The sequence below is a fragment of the Lemur catta genome, chromosome 2 (assembly GCF_020740605.2).
Source record: "Lemur catta isolate mLemCat1 chromosome 2, mLemCat1.pri, whole genome shotgun sequence".
Taxonomy (NCBI): Eukaryota; Metazoa; Chordata; class Mammalia; order Primates; family Lemuridae; genus Lemur; species Lemur catta.
Window position 1 is genome coordinate 101,753,926 of NC_059129.1, and position 17,212 is coordinate 101,771,137.

Sequence of the window (17,212 nt, forward strand, 5' to 3'; positions counted from 1 at the left end):
CCAGGACTTGAGAAACTGAGAGGTGGAGGAGATACTCTGACTTCAAGCCAAACCCCACAGGGCTAAACTCTTAATGAAAGTGTGAACTAGAAAAAACACCCCAGCTACAAAAAATGACCAAAAGATTTGCCTGTTTCAACTTTTATTCTTGGTGGAGTGGTACAATCTCCCCTGAATATTCATAAACACAAGGTGGCTCACACATGAGAAGTCAGGGGCTGAAATCCATATTACCCTACCTTGGTCTTAAAACAAAAACAAGGCAAAGATTTAAAGTGGGTTGGTTTGGAGCCCCAGGCTCCAGTCAGATAAACATACAGATTCTCTCTGAAGGAGATAAAATTCCAATAAGTATAAGCTTATAATATAAAATGTACTATGAAAAAAGTTTCCATTAGTGAGGGTCAGAAGAAACAATAATAAACCCAGACCTGCAAAGACTTCAGATATTAGAAATATTAGATACACAATACCATTTCAGTATGTTTTTAAAAAATTTAAAGGGAATGGAAAGCGTGGGTGAGGAACATGAAACTGTCAAAAAAATAAACAGATTTGAAAATGAATCAAATAGTTTTTATGATTATTGAAACTTAAAATTCAATGGATAAGTAGCTATTGAGCATAGCTGAAGAGAAAATTATTAGTAAACTAGGAAGTAAATCTGAATAAATAATCTAGAATGTAGCACAAAGAGCAAAGAGATGGAAAATATGAACGAGAAAATATAATGAAAGACATGGATGATGAAATAGAAGGTCTAATATACATCTAATTGGAAGGAGAAAACAGGACAGAGGCAATATTCTAAAAGATGATGGTTGAGAAATTTCCAGAACTGATTAAAGACACCAATCCTCATTTTTTTTTAGGAATCACAATGAATCTCATGCAGAATAATTAAAAAAAATTCATATCTTGACATATAGTAAAACTGAAAAATTTCAAAAAAAAAAAAAAAAAAGGATATCTTAAAGTCCACGAGAGAGAAAAGACAGAGTACCTACAAATGAAAACTAAACTGAAAGCCTAATTTTCAAGAATGGAAGCCAGAAGTTCCTGGAATAGTATCTTCAAAATACTAAGAGAAAAATGATCATTCTTCAATTGTATAACATATGAAACTATCTTTCAAGAAAGTGAATGAAAGAAACACATTGTGGCTGGGTGTGGTGGCTCAGGCCTACAATCCCAGCACTTTGGGGGGTCAAGGTGGAAGGATCACTTGAGGCCAGGAGTTTGAGACCAGCCTGAATAACATAGCAAGACACTGTCTCTACCAAAAATGGAAAACTTAGCCGGGCATGGTAGCACATGCCTAAATTCCCAGCTACTTGGGAGGCTGAGGCAGGAGGATCCCTTGAGCCCAGGAGTTGGAGGTTGCAGTGAGTGAGCTATGATGATGCCACTGTACTCCAGCCTGTTGGGCAACAGAGCGAGACCCTGTCTCAAAACAAACAAACAAACAAACAAAAAAAGACCACCACATCTTAAGAGATAAAAACTAAGAGTGTGCCATCAATGGATCCTCACTAAAGAAGCTTCAGCTCAGTTCAGGAAGAAGCAAAATTATCCCAGAAGGAAAAATACTAAAGTACAGTCAACAAAGAAAAGGTTCTTTTTTTTTTTCTCTCTTTTTGGTCTCAAACACCTGGCCTCAGTGATCTTCTGCATCAGCCTCCCAGACTGCTAGGATTACAGGTTACACGTGTGAGCCAACACGCCTGGCCAGAAAAGGTTCTTCATACTTAAGATTTTCATTTCATGGGTAAAATTCTCACCTACTCAGAATAATACATTTCCTAAGGATTCTGAATAGCTTTGTGTGAACATATGCTTTCATTTCTCTTGGCTTAGAGTGGAATGGCTAGATCATATAACAGGTGTAAGTTTAACTGTTTAAGTAAATGCCAAACCATTTTCCAAAGTGGTTGTACCATTTTACATTCTCATCAACAATGTATGAGACATCTTCACCAACACTTAGCATTGTCAATTTAAATTTTTTTAAATCTATATAGTGTAGTGGCTCTCAATTGGGGATGATTCTCCCCAACCTCCTGGGACATTTTACAATGTCTGCATATATTTTTGATTTTCACAACTGGTCGGGGGAGGTTGCTACTGGTATATAGTAGGTAGAGGCCAGAGATGATGATGAACATCCTACAATGGACAAGACAGCTCCCCACAATAAAGAATTATCAGGCCGGGCGCCGTGGCTCACGCCTGTAATCCTAGCCCTCTGGGAGGCCGAGGCAGGTGGATTGCTCGAGGTCAGGAGTTCGAGACCAGCCTGAGCGAGACCCCATCTCTACTAAAAATAGAAATAAAAATTATCTGGACAACTAAAAATATATATAGAAAAAATTAGCTGGGCATGGTGGTGCATGCCTGTAGTCCCAGCTACTCGGGAGGCTGAGGCAGTAGGATCGCTTAAGCCCAGGAGTTTGAGGTTGCTGTGAGTGAGGCTGACGCCACGGCACTCACTCTAGCCCGGGCAACAAAGACTCTGTCTCAAAAAAAAAAAAAAAAAAGAATTATCAGCCCAAAATGTCAAGTGCTGATGCTGAGAAACTCTGGTGCAGTAATATCTCATTGTGGTTTTAAATGTACATTTCTGTGATAACTTTTGATACTGAACATCTTTTAATATACTTATTGGTCATTTATATTTTTTCTTTTGTGAAGTATCAGTTCAAATTTTTTTTGTCCATTTTTTAAATTGGGTTGGTTGTCTTGTAATTGAGCTGTTAGTGTTCTTTGTATATTCTGAATGCAAGTACTTTGTCTGATATATATGTTGTAAATATTTTCTTCCAGACTGTGGCTTGTCTTTTCATTGTCCTAATGGCAGCTTTTGAAGGTCATGAACTTTTAATTTTGATATGGTCTAATTTAGCAATTTTTCTTTAATGTCTCATGCTTGTGTTCTATCTATGAAACCTTTACCTACCCCAATGTTGCAAAGATTTTTTAGCTTTAGGTTTTAATTTAATAGATTATATAAATTTTATTACATTTGAAAACCAAACTGCTAAAGTGTTTCTCTTCAGGGCATGGGATTATACGGGATAACATTCACTTTTTAAAATATATCTATTATATCTATTTCTTTGCCATAATTATTATAAATGCTATAGTACAGATAATTTAGAGGGGTGGGAAAAAAATGGGAGGGAAAAATGTATCTCTAACAGGGCTAATTTTAATTTTGGGCTAATTTTATTTATTGTTGTTCTTCTTCTAGGGAACAAATCTGACCTTAAAGTCTTCTGGTATAATTGCATGTATGCATGTTAAATCAAGTGCTGTCTGATTATTTTCTATTAACTCCATGCAGCAAAAAAGTAAAGTAGTCTTTCTTTCAGAGACTAGAGCAGGCAAATACTAGTGTTAAACAACACAGTTTGACTTCTAGTATCCTTGGATCATAAAAAACCGTCTCTTAAAAGCAATATTAGCCCTGCGAACACGGGAACATGGCTTTGCAAGCAGCGTGGAGTGTGTGGGCCATAGCCTGCAGCCTGTGCATGGCCTCGGCACCCACAGTGCCCTCCCCGCAGTGGCCCTGGAGACTGTGCTGTACAGGGGACCCACTTTGTTCTCAGTGCCTAAATTTACAGAGAAACATGAATGGATAACAACAGAAAATGGTATTGGAGTAGTGGGCATCAGCAACTTTGCACAGGAAGCTTTGGGAGACATTGTTTACTGTAGTCTGCCTGAAGTTGGTGCAAAATTAAACACAATGAGTTTGGTGCTTTGGAAAGTGTGAAAGCTGCTAGTGAACTCTATTCTCCCTTATCAGAAGTACCTGAAATTAATGAAGCTCTTGCAGAAAACCCAGGACTTGTCAATAAATCTTGTTATGATGATGGTTGGCTGATCAAGACGACACTGAGTAACCCTTCAGAACTAGATGAACTAATGAGTGAGGAAGCATATGAAAAATATGTAAAATCTATTGAAGACTGAAAAATGGAACCCCTAAATAAACAAGTATGAAATAACTTTTTAAAAACAAACCAATATTAGTTGATGCCACATGGAAAACTGGGCAGCACATACCATAGAGGCAAAGAGAATCCACTACTTAAAACTGATCCCCCCTGCCGATCCCCCTATCTCAGGACCTGGCCTGAGCCGTGGAAGCAGTGCACTGGACAAAGAGACCCTTTGAGAAAGCTTCCTACTGTTTGACTATTGGTATCACAAAACAACAACTAAAGAAACTTCCCTATAAATCTGCAGCTAGAGAAATGAAAAAATAGTACTGGAATTGCACAATGGTACATATAGTGACATGAGAGAAGGTATCTTTGAACTGGGTTTGAAGATTACCTTTAAAAATGTATATTAATTGTCATAAACTTAAAGTCTAAATTGTTCATTTGATAATAGTCTAAAATTCATACAGTTTAATGTCTACTCTGAAAGAGATTTAGAGTATGAAGATGATTTCAGGATACTTTTCTACCCTCTCTGCTTAAAAAAAATTATTTACTCTGGAAGATTTGCAATAATGTAAGCAGTAAATGGGGGACTAAAGAAGAATGGTCCTAAATTTTACAAGGAATTTCAAAGACCTACAATTTTTAAGCATTCTAAATAGAGCTCCATGTCCTAGAAAGACTTTTTCTAGCCACTGATGACTAAGGACACTATTAGGAACAATGGAAACCACAGTTTAAAACACAATAATTGAACCAAAAAGTTGGCCTCCAGACTAAATGCACTTGATTCATGGCAATTGTACCATTCAGAACAATTCTCATGAGAAACAGGAATGATTTTTCTTTATTAAATCTTTTTCTTGAATATGAATTATTGCTTAAGATGCTATGAATACTGAATTTAAAATGCTGTCTCCTTCCTTCCACCTCCCCTCCCCCATTCACTTCTTTTACCCCCAAACAAGCAAATTTGTCTACTCCATGTGTTTTTCTTAGTGAGGAAGGAAATGTTCAAGTTATTTTCCTGTATAAATTTGTACCCAATTAAAGTCTATTATGTTGAACTTCTTCAACCCCTCAGAACTCCTCAGCAAGGTTCTTATGATATTAAGGTTACCAGTCCTCAAAATGTTAGGTACCCCTCACCCACTACAAGTGGCAGGTAAAAATAAAATGGCCTCTTAGCTTGGCCACAGCTTTTCCAGACACTTGAATCTTAGAGGCATGTGTCTGTTTCCTCTGATTCTCCACTCTCCGGTCCTACATTAGCATGAGTAAGATCCCTAGCTCTGGAACCCTCAGAATCTGAACTTGAATACTTCACAAGAAAGCTATTTGGTAGGACCCCTGGACCTGAGAATCTGGTCTAAGGAGAGATACCACAATCAAGAATATGAAGAATGGGTTCTGGAGAAGCAAGAATATCAGAAAAATTTCTTAGGACTGTGAATGCCCACAAAGACATGATCAATGTTCTCTGTTCAGAGCATTTGCATAAAGCTATAGGTTACTATTAATAGTAATAAGTCTCTTCTTATGCATGCAGTGTATACCAGGGAGAAAAGACAGTGGGAGATTTCTCCAGTGTATCAATAGACAAGTCACGTTTTTTGTATCTCAAAATATTCTATTCTCAGCTGCCTAAAATTATTTCATCCATAAGTTTCAGGATGGGGTGGAAATAAGTGAAATAGAGGAAGAATAAAAATAACCAGGACCTGAGTTAGAGAGGAGTATGTGACAAAGGAAAAAATATGTCTGGAATTTAAGATCCTAAGGTCCTGGAAAGAACCATAAAATCCCACATTAATTAATGAACATGGCTCTATGTAGGAACTATAGAATAAAATGTAAAATGTATATAGAGTTTTATGGTCCACAAATTAATTTCACATAGACTAACTTGTAAAATTTCTCACAACCACCTTGTGAGACAGATCTCATTATTCTTGCATTACCCAAGAAGAGGCTTGTCATGCAACTGGTAAGTGGCAGAGCTACAAGTCCAATGCAGGTCTGTTCCGACTTCAGGTCCAATGCCCTTTTCTTTCTACTGCTCAACACTTTAAAATGCAGCTTCAGAGCCAGCTCTTAGGGAGCTTACAATCCAGTTGATCATAAAAGACTCAGAGACAATTACAGAACAACACTAGGTAATGTGTAATTAATTCTGGGTTAAATTATATGCCACAAACTACAAATATTCAGGAGTAGAGAGTGAGGAAAGACTTAAAAGATGGGTAGAGGAGAATGGCACAGAGGAAGGAAAAATCTGGACAAACTCAAGAGACAATAAGGAGATTGCCCTGGCTCTGGCGGGATGTGAGTTAGTAAGTAGTGGGAAATAGGGTCAGTTTTAGGGAGCCTAGAAAGCCAGTGAAAGATATTGGATACTGCAGGGAGCAATAAGGAACCCTAAAAGATTTCTCAGCAGTGATATAAAGTGGTGATAGCAATGACTGTGCCATAGGAGCTCAGGGCAAAGGAAATCTGTGCAAATCAAAGGAAGAGGTAGTGGGATTTATCATTCCGCTTCCTCTCCAGCCTCACAATGCCACCAAACTTCACAGGCCACCCACCAGAATCATTCCTGGACTTGTGCACATGCTCTTCCCTCTGACTACAAGTCTTTCCCCTCTAATCTTGACTCACTCCTCATCTTCAGCCTGAAGTTAGAAGTCACTCCCTTGGAGAACCCTTCCCTGACTCTCCTGGTCTGGGTTAGATAGCTTCCTTTGTAAATTTCGCCCGTTACAGCACTTATCTCTGAGCACTATCATTTTCAGTGGGCTAGCCAATCTCCCTTATTAGACTGAAAGCTCCAAGAGTAGGAAATGGCCCATCTTTTCCAGCGCTGAATCCCTTGGTACTTAATGAGTGAATCAGAGGAAATTAGGAAGGTATAGACAGGAAACAGACTTAGGGGTTAACTTTCCCTAAGATTACAGGTTGAGTATCCCTTATCCCAAATTTTGGATTTTTCCAGGTTTTGGAATATTTGCGTATACGTAATGACATCTTGGGGATGTAACCCAAGTCCAAACATGAAATTCATTTATGTTTCATATATACTTTATACACATAGCCTGAAGGTAATTTTATACAATATTGTTAATAATTTTGTACTTGAAACAAAGTTTGTGTTAAGTACTTGTGTGGAATTTTCCACCTGTGGCATCATGTCAGAGCTCAAAAAGTTTCAGATTTTGGAGCATTTTGGATTAGAGATAGATGCTCAACCTGTAAATGAACAGGTAAGAAGACAGATGCATATACAGGCATACTAAAATATGGAGGAATATAAATTTGAAGATGGCCTCTATCTCAGTGCAGGAGATATTCCAAGCCGTGTGTGCGTGCATGCGTGTGTGTGTGTGTGTGTGTGTGTGTGTGTGTGTTTGTGTACTCAAGCTCCTTAATGAAGGGGAAGGCTGGATCAGGGTCAGGGTTAAGGCAGGAGAAGATATGCCTTTTATAACCATTGCTTGACGACAATAGGTTGTAGTTATTTTTTTGTTTTAAGACAGGGGTCTTGCTCTATTGCCTGGGCTAGAGTGCAGAGGCATGCTTATAGCTCACTACAACCTCAAACTCTTGGGCTCAAGTGATCCTCTTGCCTCAGCCTCCCGAGTAGCTTGGACTACAGGTATGTGCCACCATGCCTGGCTAATTTTTCAAAAAAAATTTTTGTAGAGACAAGGTCTTGTTATGTTGCCCAGTTGGTCCTGAACTCCTGGCCCCAAGCGATGCTCCACCTTGGCCTCCCGAAGTGCTAGGATTATAGGTGTGAGCCACTGTACCTAGCCTAGGCTATAGATTTTTAAACCACATTTTGGGTAAAAGAGAGCAAAGAATTCAACAACTGTCATTCAGTAACTATCTACAGAAAGCACAGTGCTTTGCAAGAACCCACACAAAGTATTTCAGAGTATACAAAGATGAATCACAATCCTAGCCTTAAGGAGCTTTATCATCCAATAAAGAACCATATAAGGGAGAATTATGTTAAAGGTACAGAGAATGCTATGGATTCAGAAGAGGGAGAAAAATCAAGGGATCATAAAAAATGTTTCAAGCAGGGAAATGAAGTGATTGAGCTGTGATTTTAGAGAAACCTCTAGGGTAGTCTGAGTGGTAGGGAGAAGCTAAAGACAGGTAGACTTTACAGTAAAGACACTGCAATGGTCTAATTAAGAGGTAACTGGGGTACAAACCAGTGATGCTAATGGAAATGGAATGAAGGGGACATATTCAGTAAATTTAAGAAGGCAGACTCTTAAAAATTGGCTATTAATTAGAAGAAGAAATTTTATTTCCCAAGAAGCTGTTTCATTCTTTCTACTTTGTACCCAAATAAATATAAGGCAAGGGTGGTATTGTCAAAGGTAGTTTTGGTGAATAGGATAAGAAGGTTACCTTTATTTATAACTGTTCACTTGTGGACAGAATACCTCTAGCTGTTTTTATCCTGTAATGTCCCTCTGCAGTTATCTTCAGAGCTTAAGGCAACACAATTAAGTGGAAAGAATCAGAATTTGAAAGATTTGGATTCTAACCCCAGCATATTATTTTATCTCCTCATGACTTAGATTTTTCATTTGTGAAATGGGACAGGTAATACTTGATAGGGTAGGTTCTAAGAACAAAATTTGATAATATGAAAACTGCTAGAAACAAGCAAGTTACTATATGACAGTGCCAGTATTTTGGTGCCTTCATACTATCAGGTTACCATCTAGACAGGACAAATATTTATAATAAATTAAGAACAAGCATTTATTTAACATTGCCTCTCATAACAGATTCTACCTATGTTTCTGTGTAGTTATAAGATGACAATCAGATGGATTATGTTATTAATATTAATCATGTTTAAAGAAGCAGAAGCAATGGCTAAAAGCATTAAAGTCCAACAACTTGGGTTCTAAGGATAAATTAACTCTCTTTTAGCCTCAGTGTTTTAACTTATACAATGGGAATGATTATACAGTAGTCTTAGAGAGCCACAGGATTACATGAAATTATGCACAGTGACTGTTTAATAGTAAGTGGTCAGTAAATATTATCTGTGAGACGTAAATAGTAAGAGCTATAGTACATTGAACCAGCAGGGCTTTGTCACTTGGAATATAAATTAAACAATTCTTTAGGATAGAATTTGTGAAATACCCATAATTTTACTCCTCCTTTTATTGTTTTGGGTTTGAATTGTATTTAAGGTAAAAATTATTAGGAACTGATGTACTTTAAAAAATTTGGTATTTATATTGATATAATTACTTCTCCTGATTACAATATTTACAAGTATCTGTAAATAATTTAGTGTTAGATACAACCTAGCCTCATTGATTTTAGACATTCTAGTAGAACCTATATTTTAAAAATAATATTCAATATTTTCTCTAATTTAACAATTTTGGGGGTATCTTTTATTATTGATATATTTCCAAGAAAATCTATTGGCCAACATGGTAGAGATAGTTAGTTGTCCATAGCATTATTATCTCCTTCTTTCATGCTTAATAAAACCCCAAATCTTTAGCTGGGCACACTGCCACTCAGAAAAAAGATTATATTATCCAGCTTTCCTTGAAGCTAGGTATGACCAAGTTACTAAGCTTTGGCCAATGAGATATAAAAAGAAATGAAGTGTGCATAGTAAATGTCGCTAAAGTGAGAAAGCATATGCTCATTCTCCCAGTAAATTCTTCCTCTGTCTGAAATGTGGATGTGATGGCCAGAGCTGGAGCTATCTTAGAGATGGAAGCCATATCTTGAAGCTATCATAACAACAGAGAAGGGATTTGAGTTCCTGAGGATTATGAAGCTTCTAAACCAGTCCTGGACCACCTTCATTTACAAGGGAGAGAAATACATTTTTCTAGTTAAGAACGCTTACATTGTGGGTTTTGTCACTGGCAGCCTAATCTAATCCTCCATAACATAGACAAAATGAAATCCAGATTTCAAATTCACTTATTTTTCTTAACAAGTTTTTTCTCAACTTATGGTGAGAAAGGAGAGATGGTGTTAAGGGGCCAGTGAATCTATTCAGCTGCCCCACCACTGCCACAGCTCACATCATGTTCCTCACCTGTCCTCTATGCCCATCTACTTAGGGTCCATTTTGTTCTTCATCCTAGAAATTCAACTCCAAAACCAGAACTGCCCTCAAAGCAGTATTCATTTGTTTGTAACTCATTCAACAAATTTCTGTTGAGTGCTCACTGTGTGTTACATGATAAAATAGACCCTGACTTCAGAGAGCTAAGTTAGGCATCTTTTTAAAAATTTGCAAAATTTTTAAAATTTTTAAAAATTTAAAAGATTGAATTTTGCTCTAGCACTACACCTCTGTGGTCCCAAATTTTCCTATAGGATCAATGTGAAAAGATTAAGTCAGTATAAAAGATTGAGAGAAAGCCAACATACGAAGTGGCAGGAGAACCTCAGTACAGGAAATAAGGTATGGAGGAGGACTCTCAGGAACAAAGACAAAGATGTGACTGTACAGTGAAGTAAAAAGAGGGACAAAGGAAAGAAACACACATTCATTTACTTATCTGGCTTAATATATCCTCACAACCTCTTTGAAATATTAATGATTACTATGAACAAGCTTATTATTAAACTTCTGGAACTTCTACAGGATAGCAATTGCCCTCCTTATTGTTATATCTGCCCTTTGCAGTGCTAAAATCAAAGACCTTCAGAAACCCTCAAAAGGCTCCCCACTATTTTTTTCCAATTCTAGCTCCATTCAGAATTTCTACCCTTTCATACCTCTCATTAGAGCCTTTTTTACCCTGAGGGAAGAGATTCAGCAGAATGGCGAGGGAGGAAGTGTTGTTGGAATCTCCAGTTAAAATTTAGTTTTAATTTTTTCACAGAAACTCGTTAAAAATAGAATCTAAACATCATTTATGCTTCCAGCTCTATGCAGCAACCCTCTGCAGTTAAAATCAGTTTTTTGTGGGTTGGCTTTGGGATTTGTCTGAGTAAGAAAGTTCAGGTTTTCAAATAATTAATATGAATTTAAACTTTGCACTATAGTCCTTTTATGAGAAATGGAAAGCCTAAATATCATTCTTTGCCTACTAGAAAGATGGCACTACTATGGTCAGAAACATGGCTCCAGAAGCATGAAAACAAAACAAACCAGCTACTGATGCTGGGAACATCAGTAAGGTAAAAAAAAACCCTTTTTGTTTTTACCATAGGTTTGAGGAAAGTATATTTAAATACGACCAAGCCAGTTTTACTGTGACATGTAGTTCCTAATACACTATGACATTATGAAAAAATTTTATCTTAGATTGTGGTTTTAACACTTCACAAATAGTTTCTTTTCCTGTTAACTTTCAGACAACTCTGCTTAAGCTTGAGCTGAATACCTGGAGGAAGTGCTATCACAATTTTAGCTTTCTTATTTCCAGTTGAGCTATTATTCTCATCTTAGTTAAGTATCATATGTTCACGTATGATTTTCTTGCTAACCTAATAAAAATGCTCTTAAAATAATGACAGTAAAATAATGAAACAATCATAAATCTGAGACAGAGAAAAAGAGGCACACTACCCTATCACTACTAACAAAAAGGATTACAAATGTTTATAATCTTTCTTTGGCTTTAGTTCAGCACCTGAGTCAGGAAATTTACTGACCAAGGTCCCTTGTTCTTTTTCAGCAGGGCCCCTGCCCATAACATGCTGCCGAAATATAACTAACTCTTGTTATATTCCTGATACAGCATCAAAAGACATGAAAACATTCTAAGTAGTAAAGACAATCTTTCCCTCCCCAACGGGCCATAAGTCCAGAAAAACAAGTTACTTTATTTATGAACGATGCTATATGTAAGACTGTGATGCAATAATATTGTACTACTATTTTCTATAAAAATGTACTTTTTCCATCAAAATCTTAGCTCAAATGTTGTCCAGCAAGGTTATAAAAAAATCATGTTTTTTCTCTTGTCCCTTGAAATTGGGGCACAAAGAAGAATTCTGCCCCCAACCTCCCCAATAACTAAGGCAGTCTCACTATGTTGCTGAGGATGAACTCAAAACAACTGGGTTCAAGTGATCTTCCCACCTCAGCCTCCCAAGTAGCTGGGACTACAGGCACACACCATCGCACTGAGCTTAAAGTATTTAATTTTACCTAGTAAACATTATCAGGCCCTAGAAACCATAAATCTCTACTAATTAGTACCTCTGCATAGCAATAGTTAAGGTAACCTTCATTCACAATGACTTTGAAGTACTCCAAGATGTTAAAATCCTCTCAACTAAACAATGAATTACGTCCAGCATCTAGTCCATATCCAATGAAATAATTATAGAATTTCGGAGCTAAAATAATTATAAAATAAATTGAGTGAAGCTAGAATAGAGACTTGGAGTGTCTAAGTACCAATACTTTCATTCCACAGATGAAGAAATTGAGAGCCAGAGGTGAAATATAGTTTTAATATAGATGTATTTATCATATTAAAGTTTTTAGAAACTTGGACAATTATGCATAAAATCAGGACTGGCCTTAGGATTTGCTAGAGTAAATGGCTGCTTGCTTGATATAATTTCAGAAGTTCTATTACAAAAAAAAAAAAAAAGGGGGACAAAAACTTGTCACCCAAGCTCTTCCTTAAAGATGAAAATGGTGAAATGATACCTAGTTATCTTTCCTTTACATATTTAGTTGAGGTTCAATAATGCCTATAATTCTATAAGCAGATTAATTCCATTATCTTCTGTTAAAATGCAATACTCTGTAAAGAGAAAACTCTTTAAGCTACATAATGGATTCAAACCTCATGCAGGCATGTAAGGTCAAAATCATGTACAATTACCCTTGAAAATCTCTTTTGGAAGGTACGATGTTGGAGACTGATAGCTCACTTCTTGGTATGTCCAAAGCAGACATTTTGTCCTGCAAAATTAGAACAGATGACTTTATTTGCTCTAGCACTAGTTGGAGTCATTGGCTTGTGTTTAGGCGCCATGTATAAAGAAAGCACAAGTCTTTAACACCTGAATTACCCTTAGCACAATGAGATGTTGAGAAGCCAGCAGGAAGTCAGACCCAAGGGAATATAGCATATTTCTGTTTCCTATTTCACACTAACTTAGGGGCATATGCTCACTGAGTGGGATGTGGGACAGAATTGCCTATGATACTTACACTTAAAATATTTTCTGCCCTACATTAAAAATTTTTTTTGATCAGCAAGAATAGCTAAATTTGCATGAGTTAAATGTATGAATGATGTAACTCCATTGTAGGGCTCAGCTCCTTCCCTAAGAGCAGGTTTTGATGGCATATTGGAGCGGGGGTGGGGGGGGGTGGGGGGGGGGGTGGGGGGGGTGGGGTGACCAAAAAAGAGTAGGCTCTGTGCTTGAGAGTAAGGAAGGAATTCCACAGGGGGTGGAGGAAGACCATGGCTAAAGATTAACTTTGCCTGCTTCACAAATTTGTCTAGAATATAGATTGCGTATGCTGCATAAAACCTTTAAGTCATAATAGCTTATTAACCATACCATCCTACCTTTTCAAATATGACAAATGGCTGAGAATTTTCTGTAATTTCCCTTTACTTTTGCAAATAGTATCTATTGTCAAAGTGTCATCATGATATTTCACTATTTTCAGTTCAAGATGAGGTCCAATTTAAAGCAACTTGGAAGCAAGAACATCAAATCTGCAAATCACAGAGCTATCTTGTGACTTTTCTTATTGCATACTGCCAGCAAGCACTGGCTATCTTTTTCTTGATAAGCACTGCTAAACATCTCAAATAGAGGGTACACTGGTATTAAAAACCCTAAGTCACCAAATTATATAAAGATGATTTATATTTGCAGATTCTAAGTTCACTGACTCAAATAGCAAAATGGATTACCTGAAACGAGAACAAGTATTTTCATAAATTTACTAACTAACTTTCTAATAAGAATTCTTTTAGCTACCAATTCAGTTTTTCAAGAACCTTGCTGATCTTTCTTTTTTCCTAACTAGACTCTTGTTAATACAGAAAATAAGTTAATCAAGTCAATTATTGTGGTTTCAAATCCTAAAAGGAAGCAGGGATGAGAGAGAGAGGAGAAAGCATAATTGAGGGCCGTTATTCCATGGTCACAGACTGCACCACAGCTGTGGCTAGGATTTCACAAATGTGTATGTACCATCAGTCAAATAGAGGACTGTGAAAGAATATGGATGGCTGAATTCACTTAGGAACCATGATTGGGAAAACAACTAAGTGGAAACACATGGCCCATTGATATCAAGTACAGTATTATCTTTAGCATGAAGACCCCAGTCATGAGATTAGAGATTATTATTTGAATTGCTAATCTTCCACTGTAGCACTAATACAAGTTATTTAAGCAACAACAACAAAACCCCCAATTTTCCCTTCTTTCACAAAGAAATAATTCAGTTTGGCAGTTCTCCTCTAATTTATAAGACATTATAATTATTTAAATATACTTTTTTGAATTGATTAGGCCAAAAAGTATTAAACTGAGGGGTTTTGAAGGTGATAGTGGGAACTGAGAAAGGATGAAAAGATTGTATTTAATGTCTGGGCTTTGTTTTCTTTGTCAACTTAGTTGTTAAATGTGGGAAAGGTATTATAAGTTTATCATTTTAGTTGTGCCACTCTCATTCTCTGTGTAAACACTTGTCCAAGGACTCTTGGTGCAACTCCAGCAAATTACATCAGGTGTTTTGCTACAATGATTAAATTAAAACAGGAGTCCTTGGTATCACTTCCTCAATTTTATTTTAACTTCTTAAAAACAAATGAATTGTTAACCATCTATGTGACAAAGTTGCACATAAATTTTTAAAATAACATATCCTCAATTTACACAGTGTGCAACATTTTAAATTGCAACATAAAAATAGCAGACAACTTTTTACTATTTCTTTTCTCCAAAAACAACAACGCAGTAAGTCTACCAAACCTACTCGTACAAATACCTGTGCCATTAACAAGTAACCTTTTTTTTTTTTTTTTTTTTGAGACAGAGTCTCGCTCTGTTGCCCTGGCTAGAGTGAGTGCTGTGGCATCAGCCTAGTTCACAGCAACCTCAAACTCCTGGGCTTAAGCGATCCTACTGCCTCAGCCTCCCGAGTAGCTGGGACTACAGGCATGCACCACCATGCCTGGCTAATTTTTTCTATGTATATTTTTAGTTGTGCAGATAATTTCTTTCTATTTTTAGTAGAGACAGGGGTCTCGCTCTTGCTCAGGCTGATCTTGAACTCCTGATCTCGAGCGATCCACCGACCTCGGCCTCCCAGAGTGCTAGGATTACAGGCATGAGCCACTGCGCCCAGCCCACTAACAAGTAACCTTTAAGCCAAAGCAGGAATTTTGAGGAAAATGAAGAAGTGGTAGAAGTTATTTACCACAATTTTTTTTAAAAAAGCAGGAATGGCCATATTAATATCAAATAAAGTAGACTTCAAAAGCAGAGAAAATTACCGGACAGACAGGGACAATATATATCATGATAAAAAGATTAAACTATCAAGAACATATAGTAATCTCAAATGTACATTCACCAGAGCTGTAAAAATATGATGCAAAACCTAACTGAGCTGAAAGGAGAAATAGACAAATTCACAATTATAGCTGAAGACTTCAATATCCTCTCTCAACAATTGACAGGACTACTATACAGAACATCAGCAAAGATACGGAAGATTTCCACAACACCATCAACCAACAGGATCTAATCAACATTTATAAAACACTTTGTCTAACAAGGAAATACACATTCTTTTAACATGCCCAAGGAATATAAATCCAAATAGATTACATTATGGACATAAACCTGAACAAATTTAAAAGAACTAAAATCATTCAAAGTATATATTGTTTGATCACAATAAAATCACACTAGAAATAATACAAAGATAGGAAAATGAAAACTTGGACACACTTGGAAATTAAGTAACACACATAATATGTAATTTATGGGTAAAAAAGAATGTATCAAGGGAAATTTTTAAAATGAATGAATGAATGAAAATAAAACATACCAAAATGTGTGGGACACAGCTAAAGCAGTGCTGAAGGGGAAATTTATAACACTATATGTATACATTAGGGAAGAGAAAAAATTCAAATAAATAATCTCAGTTTCTACCTCAAGAGACTAGAGAAAGAAGAGCAATATAAACCGAGAAGCAAGCAGAAGAAAGAAAATAAAAAAGAACAGAAATCAATGAAATTGAAAATAAAAACAAAAGAAAAAATCAGTGAAACAAAGTGCTGGTTACTTGAAAAGAAAAAAATTGAAAAACTTCTAGCAAGACTGATATGAAAAAAAAAAAGGAGAGAAGGCATAAATTACCAATATCAAGAATGAAATAAAGGAGTATTACTAAATACCAAAAAATAATAATGGAATACTATAATCTCTCCATACTCATAAATTTGACAATTTACATGAAATGGGTCAATTCCTAACACAATTCACCTAATAAATAATTCCCAATTCATTTTATGAAGCTAGTATTAGCCTAATACCAAAACCAAAGACAGTATGAAAAAAGAAAAATATAGCCCATCATAAATATGGATGCAAAAATTCTTAAAATATTAGTAAACAGAATGCAACAATATATAACAATTATATACCATTACTTAGGGGGATTTATTCCAGGAATGGATGGCAGGTTCAATATCTGAAAATCAATGTAATCTACCATATTAACAGGCCAAAGAAGAAAAATCACATGTCATATCAATTGATGCAGAAAAACATTTGAGTAAATTCACCACTGATTCACGATCTTAAAAAATCTTTCAGAAAAATTGGAACAGAGGAGGGGAATTACCTCAATTTAAAAAAGAACTTCTACAAAGACCTACAGCTGATTTTATATTTAATGGTGAAAGACTGAATGCTTTCCTCTTAAGATCAGGAACAAGGCAAGGATATCTCTTCTCACCATTCTTACTCAATATAGTGCTGGAAGTTCTAGTGAGGGCAATATGGCAAGAAAAGTAAATAAAAGCCATACAGATCAGAAAGGAAGAAATAAAATTGTCACTATTTCTAGATGACACAATTGTATACAAAATTGTTTAATTTACAAAAAACTCCTAGAACTATCAAGGGAGTTCAGCAGGTTGCAGGAAACAAAATTAACATATAAAAGTTAACTGCTTTTCTGTATACCAACAATAAACAATTGGAATTTGAAATTGTAAAAAATTACAGTAACAAAAAATCAA

At 36.2% G+C, this 17,212-nt stretch overlaps 1 protein-coding gene and 1 pseudogene across 2 annotated transcripts in view; one reads left to right on the forward strand and one right to left on the reverse strand.

The window, feature by feature from the left end:
* Positions 1 to 17,212, reverse strand: part of SESN1 (sestrin 1) — a 99,256-nt gene that overhangs the window by 36,735 nt on the left and 45,309 nt on the right. The gene's annotated exons all lie outside the window — the stretch shown is intronic.
* LOC123633143 lies at positions 3,483 to 4,032 on the forward strand (annotated as a pseudogene).